Source organism: Callorhinus ursinus, unplaced genomic scaffold (assembly GCF_003265705.2).
Source record: "Callorhinus ursinus isolate GAN/ISIS: 27379988/994484 unplaced genomic scaffold, GSC_fseal_2.0 scaffold3, whole genome shotgun sequence".
NCBI classification, from domain to species: Eukaryota; Metazoa; Chordata; class Mammalia; order Carnivora; family Otariidae; genus Callorhinus; species Callorhinus ursinus.
The window spans coordinates 60,729,063-60,742,416 of NW_027397065.1; the positions used below are offsets into that span (position 1 = coordinate 60,729,063).

The 13,354-nt window shown below is 40.3% G+C and overlaps 1 pseudogene; it reads right to left on the minus strand.

Annotated features, from left to right (window-relative positions):
* Positions 1 to 12,229: 12,229 nt before the first annotated feature.
* Positions 12,230 to 13,009, minus strand: LOC112819761 (small ribosomal subunit protein eS4, X isoform-like; annotated as a pseudogene).
* Positions 13,010 to 13,354: the final 345 nt, after the last annotated feature.

The window sequence follows — 13,354 nt, forward strand, 5'->3', positions numbered from 1 at the left end:
ATATGACTCTGCAATGATTAAATCTCCTAACAACTAGATTTCTGTCTTCCCTATAAGAACTTCATTTTTTAAAAGTAGGTTGGTACCTACAGAAGTGATTACTTAAACTAAAGCCAACACATTAAATATGCAATTATTTCTCCGATGCTCCAGCATTCACTTTTCTTGAGAAAGCCTGGAGACCTGGGCTAAAATGGTGTAGAGGCATCAATATTTTGAGGTCATTGGACTTTGTTCCCTGGTCTCTGATAACTGTTTCTATAAAGGCCACATTTGAATTTTATGTAAAATGGTTATTGAAACACTGTCCATTTTGTCATTTCTTGGCTGTGGCAGAGACTACCAGTTGCTCATCAACTATTTTTAGGAGAGTATACCTACCCAGAAGAAAACTACACTTCCCAGTCAGCCTTGCATCCCTCATGATGTGGCACATGATTAAATTGGAGCCAATAAAAAAATAGGTGTGGAAGTGGTTATGTGAGAGTTCTGGAAAATTCCCTTAAATAGGAAGGGACAAATAATTTGGGTGTCTTACTCCTTGCTTACAGCCTGAAACTCAGATGTGATAACTAAAGCTCTGGTAGCCGTGCTGGACCAAAAGATACTTTGAAGATGGAAAGCGCCAATCTTGAGGATGATGGACCAGAAAATAGGAGGCCAGGTCCTTGGTGACACCATGAAGATTCTCCAAAAACCTTGGAATTCCTTCTTTTACAAGAGAGAGAAATAGTTGGTCATTTGTTCAAAGCATTTTTATTTGGGGTTTTCCTGTTTTATGCAGCAAATCTAACCATCTGTCCCTTGCATAAGGATTTGAATTAAAAGTTTCTTGTAGAGTTTATTGCCAGGAAAGGCTACTTCTTTCACAATAGGTTTACTTTATATCTCACTGCCTTTGTTTTTTATGGCTTTGTCCACCATGAAGAGCAGAGTTAAATCTTGTGGTTGTTGGCAGTAATGATTCTCGTCCTAGGCTGTGGTATAATGATTTCCATCCCTCCCCTGCCCCCAGCCTTCCCACATCTTCTGGTAGTTTACCTCTATCTGAATTAGTAGAGCTGCATATCTTTATAAACTTCCTGAAAAGTTTTTTGAAATCAGTGACCTGATGTTGACACACCTCCTATCCCTCCCCGACCTGTTCTCTTGCTTCCTCCAAGACTGGAAACTTCTCAGATCTGCAAGGAGTTGCTACAGGTATAAGCACATCATATAGAGAAGTGTGGGGTGATTTTCACCACACTGTATAAGTAAATGCAGAAAATAGAAGCCTTGTTTTCATTAGAACATAGTTCTGACTGCAATCTCTTTTGTGGGTGATAAAGTTGTGCACACAGTAAATGATTTTGCTGAACTTACTGTCAACAAAAGAATAAAGTTAAATTCCCTTCAGGCAATTTCTTACATAAACATAGAGATTTTCTTAAGCAGATTATTTGGAAAACAGAACTCAATAGAGCAAAATAAAGGTTTTCCCCGCCCCCCCCCAAAAAAAACCTCTTAAAAGCCCAGAGAGAGAAAAGGCTTAGCTTCTAGTGGACATAGGCTCAAGTTTCTAGATTGTACTGGCACCTCTGTCCACAACTCCATCAGCACGTACCTTAGGATAGTGATGTTGTTTGTTTCCGTCAGAATCCCCCACTGTTGACTCTTCTAAAGCAGGGACTACAGCACAGTGACAGGAAAACATATATGGGGACTCAAGGCCAAAATGAAATTAATTTCTAATTTAAATCCCTCTTGCCAGTTCCCTGTTCTTCACAGAAAGAGATCTGCTCATACTCACACTTAATCTACTCTTCTTATTTGAACTTTTACATCCCCCTTTACATTCTCCTCTCTAAGCCACTTGTGTTTAATTGTTATTCTTTCCTAGTTTATTGTGGTACTTGGTCTTTTGACTGTTCTATTCCCTTTGAATGAAGGAGGAACTAACTCATTCCTTCATTGATCAACTAAGAGTCGTTCCCACAGCAATGAAAGTAGGGCATGCTGATTAAAATTCAGCAGAAAATTCAGCAGCTGTCCTGGTTGGCTATCTCCCAGAAGACCTGGTCTTATCACTGAGTGCTCAGGGCCTAAAATCTGACTCCACAGTCCACTTGCCATCCTGTTACATGGCATCCATAAGGCATGGGTTTGGTTTTATTTTTAAGATTATTTATTATTTAAGATTATTTATTTATTTATTTATTTATTTGAGAGAGATTGGGGGAGAGAGAGAGAGCATGCACGAATGGGAGGAAAAGCAGAGGGAGAGAATCTTAAGCAGACTCCCCACTGAGTATGGAGCCAGACACAGGACTCGATTCCACACCCAGAGACCACTACTACTGGAGCCAAAACCAAGAGTCAGACACCCAACCAACTGAACCACCCAGGCACCCAAACATGGGTTTGTGTTATTAATCAATTACTCTTATTCAGAAAAAAATAGTCTAATTAGTCTTTAAATAGATTGTCAGTTTCCCAAGAATTTAAATACAATAAAATATAGTAAATTAAAAAAATACATCATGCAGATATTTTTTCCAAAATCCAGAAAGATTTCATGATTGCATGTAGGGCATTTTGCCCCACCCTTGGAACATACCGAGGTCTCAAATTTTACTGGAATCAGTTTTATATTATAATAGAAATTGTTACATTCAACATGTCAATAAACAGAAAGGTATAAAGAAATCTATATTTAACCAGTCTTTAAGAGTGGTTTTGATAACATCTTAAAATCAGATTGGGTACCAAAAAAAATGTTCTATATGGAAGAACCAAGCTGAGGAATAAATGACTAGCTAGATATCTATTTTTAAAAAGCTTCATCCAATAACAATTTATTAATATTAGTCTATATACAGATTATAGATTATATATATTAATCTGTATTTGTCCTGTTTCTGGCACAGAGCTCCTATAACCCTTGGAATATCCTAAGAGATGAGAGCAATAGAAATCTTTCGTTATGTTAATGCTGTGACTTTTGAATCCCACCTAGGGATGGGGCTGGTTGCCAGGAGAACCAATCATATGATTAAAGGGTTAGAACGTTCAGTCCCACCCTCAGATCTCTGGTAACGGCAGAGGGGCTGGAGATCATTGGGATTAACTTCCAAAGCCCTGAGCTTGACTCCCTGAGCAAGGGTGAACAGATTCTTTTTATTCGGGTTTAGAATGAATATTTAGAAGGGAATCTTTGTCATCACATGTAGAGGTGGGTATAAGGTCGCTCATCCGTCTTAAGGAAACATGCTCATATATACATTGTATGTTATGTTAAAGAGGTGTGTGCTTCTCCTTGGAAGGAGATTTTAACATTACAGTGAGGTAGAGGTAACTGTGGGACACTCCAGGGTCCATCTGCACAGGGGTGAGTCAGTGGTTAAGCTCAAACTGGTCTAGGCCAGCCAGTGTTCTTGCTGTTGTTTGCCTCAAAAGATATGGTTAACCTTCCTATGAAGAGGAAGGGAGGAGTAGAGGTCTTGCTGGTGACACTTCCAGGTTGGTGAACACATGGGGGTGCTGGGAGAGTGGTACATCTGAAGAGGGCATGGAAACTCCAGGCCCTTTCCCCATGCCTTGCTGTGTGCACCTCTTCCATCTGGCTATGCCTGAGTTATAGCCTTTTATAATAAATCAATTGTCTGGTAAGTAAAATGCTTCTCTGAGTTTCTGTGAGCTGCTCTAGCAAATTAATTGAACCCAAAGAGGAGGTCATGGGAACCTTTGATTTATAGCCAGTTAGTCAGAAGTACAGGTAACAACCTGGGCTTATGACTGGCATTTGAAGTGGGGCAGGGAAGATGATTTGTAGTCTTGTAGGAATGAATCTTTAACCTGTGGAACCTGATACTATTTCCCCATAGAGAGTTGGGGAGTTGAGTTGAATTTTCAGACACCCTGCTTGTGTCCAAGAACCGCTTGTTGGTGGTATGAGAAACATTCCCTCCACACGTTGAAATTGGGTCTAGGCACTCCAGGAATGATAAAGTTTCAAAGCACTGAATTGGTTATTGTGTTCATACCTCCTTTTTCAAATAGTATAGCTCTCCTTTCTCTCTTGTCTGGCTGTTGCCAAGTAATTTACAATTCGAGAAAGGATCATGGAGGTATAAACAATGCACAGATGTCTCTCTGATTTCCTTTATTGTGGTTCCTCTGGGAGGTATTAGGGAAATCATTCCTTGGCTTTGCCAGAGTTTGTTGAGGATGTTGATCATAATGGGAATGAATAAAGGCATGTAAACAAAGAGCAGCCTGGGTCTTCTTATTAGAGAATGTGATTGGAGGTGCTAGGTCAAAATGCCATCAGAAGTCGGACTTCTGGAAAATTGTTTCATAGAGAATTTAGCTATGATATATAAGTAGTCATTTGTATCATAGAATTTGTAGAAATATGATAGAAGCTGGTCAAGTTTCTCACTTAATAACTTTATTTATTCACCAACAAATTTCCTAATGGGCCTGCTAGGAACTTTGGAGATACAGTAGTAAATACAACAGATACAGCTACTGCTCTCATGAGGACTGCTGAACAATGGAGTAAATAAACATTTTAACCAAGAAAATACAACAAAATCCAAGGTATCACAGGACTTCTCATCTAAACTAAGGAATTACTATAGATCTCCAAAAGAAAGTGACATTTTTAGCTGAGACCTGAAAAATGACTTGGGCTTAGACTTTGAAAGAGGTCAGGGAAAAGTGTTCTAAATGAAGGGAGCAGCTAGGTCCCAAGGAAAAAGAATGGCATACCTTAGAAAATAACCAAAAGAAAATTGGCTGTTCAAGGGAAAGAGTGAGGGGGAAGGAGCTGGAGGTCAAGGGGGAGAACGGAACTAAATTATGAAGGACACATAAAACATGTTAAAGGGCTTGGATTTTATTGTCCAAGGGACATAAGGAAGCCATTGAAAGATTAAAAGCAGAAAAAATATATAACCATAGTTCAATTTTATAAAAGTGACTCTGATGGCAGTGTCGATTGGGGAGAGCAGGACTGTGGGTAGAAACCATGAAGGAGTAAAAATAATAATAATAATAATAATGCACTTTATCGGGTTATAGGAGATGGAGATGAAGAGAAATGACTAGATTTTAAAAGATAATTAGCAACTAGAATCCTGACGGTTAATGATTAATTGAATGATGTGAGGAAACACTGGGGAGTCAGGGAGCACTGCCAAGCCTCTGACTTGGGCAATTTATTGTGTCAAGAAAGGCTGGAAGGAGAAATGATGGAACTGACAAGTTCACTTATGCACGTTTGACATTGAGGTACCTTTGAGACATTGATGGGTAGAGTTTCAGTAGTAATTGGACTTTGCTTTGGGGGTTCCCTGGGCTAGAGACATCCATTAAAGCAATCTCAAAGAATGCTATTGACCAGGGGAAGTTTGGAGACCAAAAAGAGTACCATACTTAGAACAGCACCATGAGGTAAGTCAACGTTCTAGGATTGAGGAAGGAACAGAGTCACAAATGCATCTGAGAAAGAATATGCAAAGAGGTAGGAAAAAATGCGAAGAACTTGTTTGGCAAAGATTGTTATCTGAGCACCCATCTGTCTCTTCTTCTTTCTAGAGCATTCTCCCCAGCCTCCCAGGAAGTTCAATGTTGCCATATGATTGAGCTCTCACTAATGCAATGGGAACAGAAGTTGATGAAGACCACTTTCAAAGCTGGTGCACAAAAATCTCCCATAGTGATCTCGCTCTTCTCCATCTAATGGCTCAGTGTCAATCCCAAGAGGAAGCCAGAAACCTTCCTCATCCCTTAGGGGAAAACACTATTGGACTTTACATGAGTGAGAAAGACACTTCTTTTGTGTTAAGTCACCAATATTTGGGTGTTTATCTACTGTAGCAGAAGCATCAGTTTCACTCACACAGGGTGGACTCACAGAAGCTAAGGGATGAGACTGTTTCAAAAAGGAAGGAGTAGTCAGCAATGTCAAATGACTGCTGAAAAGTCAAGCAAATTAGGTACTGAAAAGAGTCTCTTAGATTTAGCAACATATAGGTCTCGAGTGACCTGCACTATTTGCAACTGAAGATTTTTAGGATAAATGTAAATATATCTCTGATCTTAATGGTGGTGGTTGTTTTAAGGCAGCTACTACACTCCTAAATCAATTCAACTATCTTGACAAACTTTGTGTATAGGTGTTTTAAATGTCATTTTTCAGTCAAATAAGACTTCTGAGATTGGTTACATAATTGGATTTTGATTTATTGACTTGGTCTTAGTTTTCAATTGACTGAGTAGATTACTTAATTCCCTTGATTCAATTTGGATGAAGAAACGAAGGCTATCCTAAAGTGTCACAGAAAAACTTGAGATCGATAATAACCAATTAATCAATCAATGGTTGTTTTGTTTGGCTAAAACAATTACACCTATTGTGAGTTCTCTAAATTTTCTTTCTTTTTTTTTTAAGATTTTATTTATTTATTAGAGAGAGAGAGAATGAGAGATAGAGAGTACGAGAGGAAAGAGGGTCAGAGGGAGAAGCAGGCTCCCTGCTGAGCAGGGAGCCCGATGTGGTACTCGATCCCAGGACTCCAGGATCATGACCTGAGCCGAAGGCAGTCACTTAACCAACTGAGCCACCCAGGCGCCCTCTAAATTTTCTAAGTCAGTGATTTTAAAACTAAATTTTATGCATACTAAACATTAGTATGTGTAAAAGACATAAGGTCCTTGTTAAAATGTAGAGGCCTAGAACCCCACAATGAATATTCTAATTCAGTAAATAGATCTTAGCATCAAGAATTCACTTTTTTTAACAAGCACTTGAGGTGATTCTGATAGGTATGGTCCTTAGCTCATGCTTTGCTAAACACTGATCTGCAACTACTAGGATGCTTTAAAATCCAAATTTGTTCTCAAAAGAGGAGCTATAACTAAGCCTTCAGTACTTGGCACCAAAAAGAAAATTTGAAGAAAAAATCCCCCAAAAACAGAAAAGCATTTTCGTTACAAAAGAATGAAAAGGAGAATTATAAAAGGCAACGTCACATTTTTCTTTCTTTATAAATTTACAGGCATTATCTTCTCCATTTTTATACATTCTTTCCTTGTGAAATTTCAAATAAAATGGTAATTCAATGATGAAATTTTCTCCTTTCAGAACCCCAGAATACAATTAGCAGGGGATGCGGCAAACTCCTATAGTACTTCTTTGCATTATGAACTCGTTATGAAAACAAGAAGGGTTATTACTAATCTTCAGATGCACAGAAAGGCAGCTGAGGATAATATCACCTAATACATTCTGCTAGTGACTGAAGCCTGTTCCTTAGGCAGCTTACACAATGCCTGTTTACCATTAAAATTTCATTTACTCTCATTAAATCAATTTCTGAAAGAATTTCTTTATCAGCGGCAATTTCACATGTAGAAAAGTAAGCAACTGAGCCCTTTAAAAGCTTGTGTACAAGAGGTTTATGGGGTCTCCATTTTCCATGTCTGGCCTGATCTTGTGCTGACCTAATGTAAGAGGAAGGAAGGAGGGATGGAGGGAAGGAAGGAAGGAAGTGAGGGAGAGAGGGAGGGAGGGAGGGAGGGAGGGAGGGAGGAAGGAAGGAAGGAAGGAAGGAAGGAAACAAGGAAGGAAGATGGAAAGTTGTAATTAATCAACTCCTTCCAGAATAACCAGTACAGTAACTATAATCCATTGCACACAGCATTGCATTGTTTCATATGGAGTATCTATTGACAACTTGATTAAAAGCTTGAAAAGTGTAATAAGTACCTCACTGAGTTAAAGGGGAAATTGGCTATGTATATAAACATATGTGGAAAAGCTTGAAAGCCAGTTCTTATCAGGTAAGGTTATATGCTACCTGTATATAATAGCCTCATTCTAACAGAATCTGATTTCCCAGCAAACTCACTTTTTAAGAGAACCCTCCCACTGGTATAACTTAAAGAATAGGACCTCTCCCTCCTACCCATCCCAGACGCATAGCCACTTGGAACACTCATTATTCTGCTCTCCATTTAGTCTCTCTTGATCTCAGTTTCCTCATTGGTAAAGAGGAGATAGTAACAGAACTGACCTCATTAAGTTGTGAGAATGAAATGAGATAATGTGTGTAAAATGTGTAGAAAATGTCTGGTGTTTTGTAAGTCTTACACAAATGTTGTTCCAGAAAAATCCTAGCACAGGTGTTTCTGCCAGATGACTGTACATATGCGTTCTTCACTTCTTGTGAAATCACACACTAAACATTACAGCGCTCATTGGAACAAACAGGGTTAGAAGCAGATCCGCAAAAGCCATGGCACTTTTTAATGAGGGCACTAACAAAAATGATAAGAATCCAGAAGATACTAAGATTGAGCTGAATCCCCACTAGCCTTTGCCCTGAAAATCTGTTAACCTGCCCTTTGATGTCTCAAAGCTTGGAACTCAAGCCCCCCCCCCCCCCCCCCCCCCCCCCCCCCCCCGCCCCGCCGATACAGGTCTTTTGTTTTTTGTTGTTGTCTTGTTTTAATACAGGAAAATACCATCCCAGGTTATCAACCTTGCATTTACAGTTCCCTCAGGTATAATTTAGCCTAGGGGACAATACAGTAGGTACTTAAGACTACTAAGCCAGCCCCTTTCTGAAGATATTTAGAGCCTTTTCAGCTTTTTTTTTTTCAAACTCTTCAAATACCATTAAAGTTTTGTTTTATTTAACTGTGAAAAAGCTTACACAGTTGATCGCTTCAGACAATGAACACACTGGGAAAAACCATGTTTGGTCCAATTTGTTTTCTGTGTTATGTTGATATCACTCCCCTAATTACCAATTGCGTATTAGTTGATTTGCATTTAAAAACACATGCTGTAGCAGAACAGGCTGCAGATCTGATAAAAAGAAATCCAGAGGATTTGAGAATTGTGCTATAAAAAACAGAGCCTTAGCGATCCAACTCCCCAGCATTCTTTTCAAAAGTGACTTGAGTCCAGTTATTAAGGTCTAAAAACACTGATCTTGTTAGAAGTTTGGAACAGTGTGTGCATTGGTGCACCCCGGCGGTAAGCAAAGATGATCTGCCTTGATGTATCTGGCTAATATATTAACCAGAGAAGGCAGCTCTACTGTTCAAACTCCCTTTGTATCTCAGCCCAAAATAAACAAACAAATAAAACTCAGCTCTGAGCTTTCTCACAGGACACTCTTTTGTTGATGGTTTTTCCCCTTCCTTTGGTCATTACTCATTGCCTATTTTTTTTCTTTTCTCATTTCGCCTTCAGAACAGGTGGATTGTAAGTCTACTGTTGTTCTAAGGCAAGAGCTGTTTTCCTGAAAGATTTGAGGCGCTAGCTCCTTTGACGGGGAGTACTGGGAATGCGATATTACAGCAAGCAGCGGTGCTCCAACGGCTCGCAGACCCTCTTACACGACCTATGCTCCCACGGACTGCTCGGCACACCCGCTCTCCCTGCTCTTTGTTGGGAGACAGTATCACCAGACAAAAGCGAAACCACAAACTGTTGTGGGTAAGACATCAACTGCTGTGCCAGCAACAAGATAATGAGACTTGTAATGTTGTTGACATTTGTTCTACTATCTACGTGGTGCGTAATCTCACTGTAAAGATCCCAATGCTAGAAAAATCACAATACAAAACCTAGTTCACCTTGCTCCATCTCTTTATGGCCCCAGGTGACCCAAGTTTCTTTAAGAGGTAAAGTTTTCTGAAGTCCTGCATCCAGTCTTTGAATATATGAACAGTAACTAAGCAAACTGGGGACTTGCTGAGTTGTGCACCGGCTAAGTGAGTGGAACGTTAGCAACGTGGGTTGTGATCATTAATGAAAGGGAAGGCAGCAGATCCCAGAAGAATGCAGAGTTGGATTCCTCCTCAAATAAGCAGAAATATGAGAGGGGTGGCCCTGTTTGGACGTGTTTTGAATCCCCTCATCCTTGCAGCCATCTCCCACGACCCCACCGGTTGATAGGATAAGTCATCAGTATCTGTCATATTTCATTCACCTTATTTCACACTGTAGCCTCAACTCCCGATAATAGTGTCCAGACTCTAGCCACATGTCTTCTGAGACTGCATTCTTTCTGAGGTCAGTAATAACTGTCAAATCCGATGGGTAAAACCAGGTTCTCATGTGCCTGACATCTCTACCACGTTTGGCCTAAATGTACAATCCCACATGCTCCTCTCAGAAACTATCTACCCGTGGCTGTTTTCATGGGTCTCTGTCTCTCTTTCTCTCTCTCTCTCTCCCTCTCTCGCTCTCACTCTCGCTTTCATTCTGACTGCCTGCCCCTTCATTTCTGCCTCTCTCAGTATGCCAGCTCCATTTTCTTACCCACAGACTCTGTAAGGCCTGTAGAATTGCTGATGCCCTGAAGTATTTATTAACTTGCTTGTGGCTCTGGCTTGCCAGGAGGTCGGAGCTGACCCCACATCTACACGGCCGTTTGATCCAGTGTGCACTACCGTATAGTCAGGCAGATCTCTTAAGGCAAATGTCTGAGATAGAGAATCTGCTTGATTACAGTCAAACCAAAGGATGAACTGACTTTGGGCCAGGTGTACGCTTCTGGTCTAATCAGTTGTGGATGGTGGTGGGCATGCTCCCCACCCAGTAGGCCTCATAGGAGCACTGATGAAGGCCAATTGACTGTGAGTTCATGGCATAAGGGTTCATCACTCTGTGCCCCCCAACCCAACTCTACCATGGTCCATTATTTATCTCTTGTTAGTCCCCTGCCCTCCCCATCAGTCCTTTGCTACGTCCACTACAGAATTTTTGCCATTTTTGCCCTACTTTTTCCTCCCTTTGCAGATGTCATTCTCTCTGCCTGAAAGGTCCTTTACCATTTCTTTGTCTGCAAATTTTTTTCCTTTGTCTGAAAAATTTATCTTTTGCCACCCAACTTCACCTTCTCTGGAACTTTCACCCTTACTTTTGTAGGCACTGCTGCTCATCTCTGAGTTCCCATTCTCCTTCGTGCTTACTGCCATTTTAGCACTTACTGTACCCGTGGGCCCTGTTTGGTAGTGCACTTGTCTTCTCTGATAGAATGCTTGCCTCTTGAGTTACAGTTCTACCTCTTAGTCATCATAGTTTCTTCACCAGCGCTTAGGATCATGTCAGGAACGCAGTAGGGATTCAGTAAAGGTTTTCTGAAGGAATCCATACATAAGTGAATGAGGTACTTGAAGTGACTGTGGAAATAGTAAATCAGGGTTTAGTAAAAGAGGAAGAAAGGGAATGATATTACTCATTTTACAAATGACAGTCATTCTATCAAGATACTTTTTGTCAAACACATATACCTGTGTTAGGCAGATTTTTACTGTTTCAGTTAACTTTTCTATAAAAAGTAAAGCTACATTTATGGGGCTAGAAATAGATGCTATTGATGCTATAGCTTAGCCATCTTATGGATCCCATTAAAATGAACTTCTTTGCCATAAAATAAACTATAGCTTTCCCTAATGTTGACATCCTAGGGAAATTCTTACCGTAGCAAAACTTCAAATTGGTCAGCACTGTTAAATCTTTCTAAACTGTGTTAATCTGGGGTAAGAGTAGGTGATAAGAATAGAGTTTCATTTATAGAAAATGTAGAACTACATGACTTTTAAACAAAGAATTCAGTTACTTATCGCTGCAAATATACCACCCCAAAATTAAGTGGCCTAAAACAACAACCTTTTATTATATCTCAAATTTTATTAGCCACAAATTCAAGTAGGACTCAACTGTGTGATTCATCTGTTGCATGGGTTATCCACTCTGGTCACTTTGTGATATTTAGCTAGAAACTGAGCTATTCTGGACAGTGCAAGACCACTTTCTCACACACCTGGTGGCTGGATGGGGATACTGGAAGATCAGGCACAGCTGGACTCTTCTCTTCTCTATGTAGTCTCAGGACCTCTTCAGCACTGAAGCTGAACTTTATGTATGACAGCTACAGGATCCAAGAGACCAAGGCAAAAGCCACCATCATCCTAAAGATCAGGATCAGAACTGATGGAGGGTCACTCTCACTGTGTTCTTTTGGTCAAAGCAGTGACAGGCTGATTCAAGGGTGTGGAGAAATAGACTTCATCCTTTGATGGCATGTGATATAGGCAAAGAAGAAATAAAGGTGATCGTCTTGGGAATAGCTACCACAGAAATATAACTTTATCACTATTTTATCATGTTGTATTTTCTTTAATTAAGTATAAAGACTTCTAATCATGTCCTCTAGAGACCATTTCACCCACTGCTCTGTTTGGCTGCCAGTCTCTTGTCTCTCTCTTCAGCAATGGTGAGGCAAATACCCTTTCCACGGGGAAAAGAAATCCATAGTTTGTTGCCTTTGCCAATAAAAAAAGATGTTGAAGAGCTGGGTGGCAAAGCTGTTGCCATTGGCATCTTTCACATGAACTACATCAAAAGACCCAGGGTGTCTCTCTCTGCTGATTCTTCCTAGGTTAGCACATCTGCTTATCATACACAGATTACCAGTGTCAAACTTGATGAAATCAGTGATCTTTCCGGTCTCCAAATCAGTCTGAATGGTGGCACCCACCTGGCTGAGGGGATCAGGACAGCGGATGGTGTGAGCATCATGGATCATCAGATGAGGGATTCCTTTTGTCTCCACAAAGATCCTTCTCTCTTTCCACAACTTATACTTGGCCTCCTCAGGTGCAATCCGATGAACAGCAAAGCGACCCTTGGTGTCATAGATCAGGTAGAAATTCTCCCCACTCTTGTCAGTGCTGATGACATCCATAAAACCAGCAGGGTAGGTTATATCAGTTCGGACCTTGCCATCAATCTTAATAAAACACTGCGAACAGATCTTCTTTAATTCATTCTCTGTTAGAACATACTTAAGTCCGTTCTTTAGGAAAATGATGAGATGGAGACACTCTCTCAGCTATGGGGACCAGTAGATGGGTGAGGAGCAAACACACAGGTCAGTTTATCCAGCATCCAGTGTTTTGGAACTACTACAAGCTTCAGATGCTTCTTGGGACCACAAGCCATGGCTGCGCTAGGCGTGAAAAGATAAATAATCACTTCAAAGAAGATACAGCAATTTGATTCAAGTTTAAATCAATCAATGAATAGTTACTGGATATTTATTCTGTGCCTTATTCTCCCTTTAATTTTATTTGGCCTGCCTTAAAATCCTTAAAAGACCTGTTTTCATGGAAAAGATGCACTGCCAATGACACTTTTTGAAAAAAACTTCTCAATTTGGCCTTAAAAAAGAACCAGCTCTCCGTGGATTGGGTCTCAGAAGAGGCAGAAGCTCCAATCTAGCTACCTGTGTGAGTTCAGGCAGCTTAGCGGGCCTTTTCGGAGTTCCTGGTTCTTTATCTGCAAAAT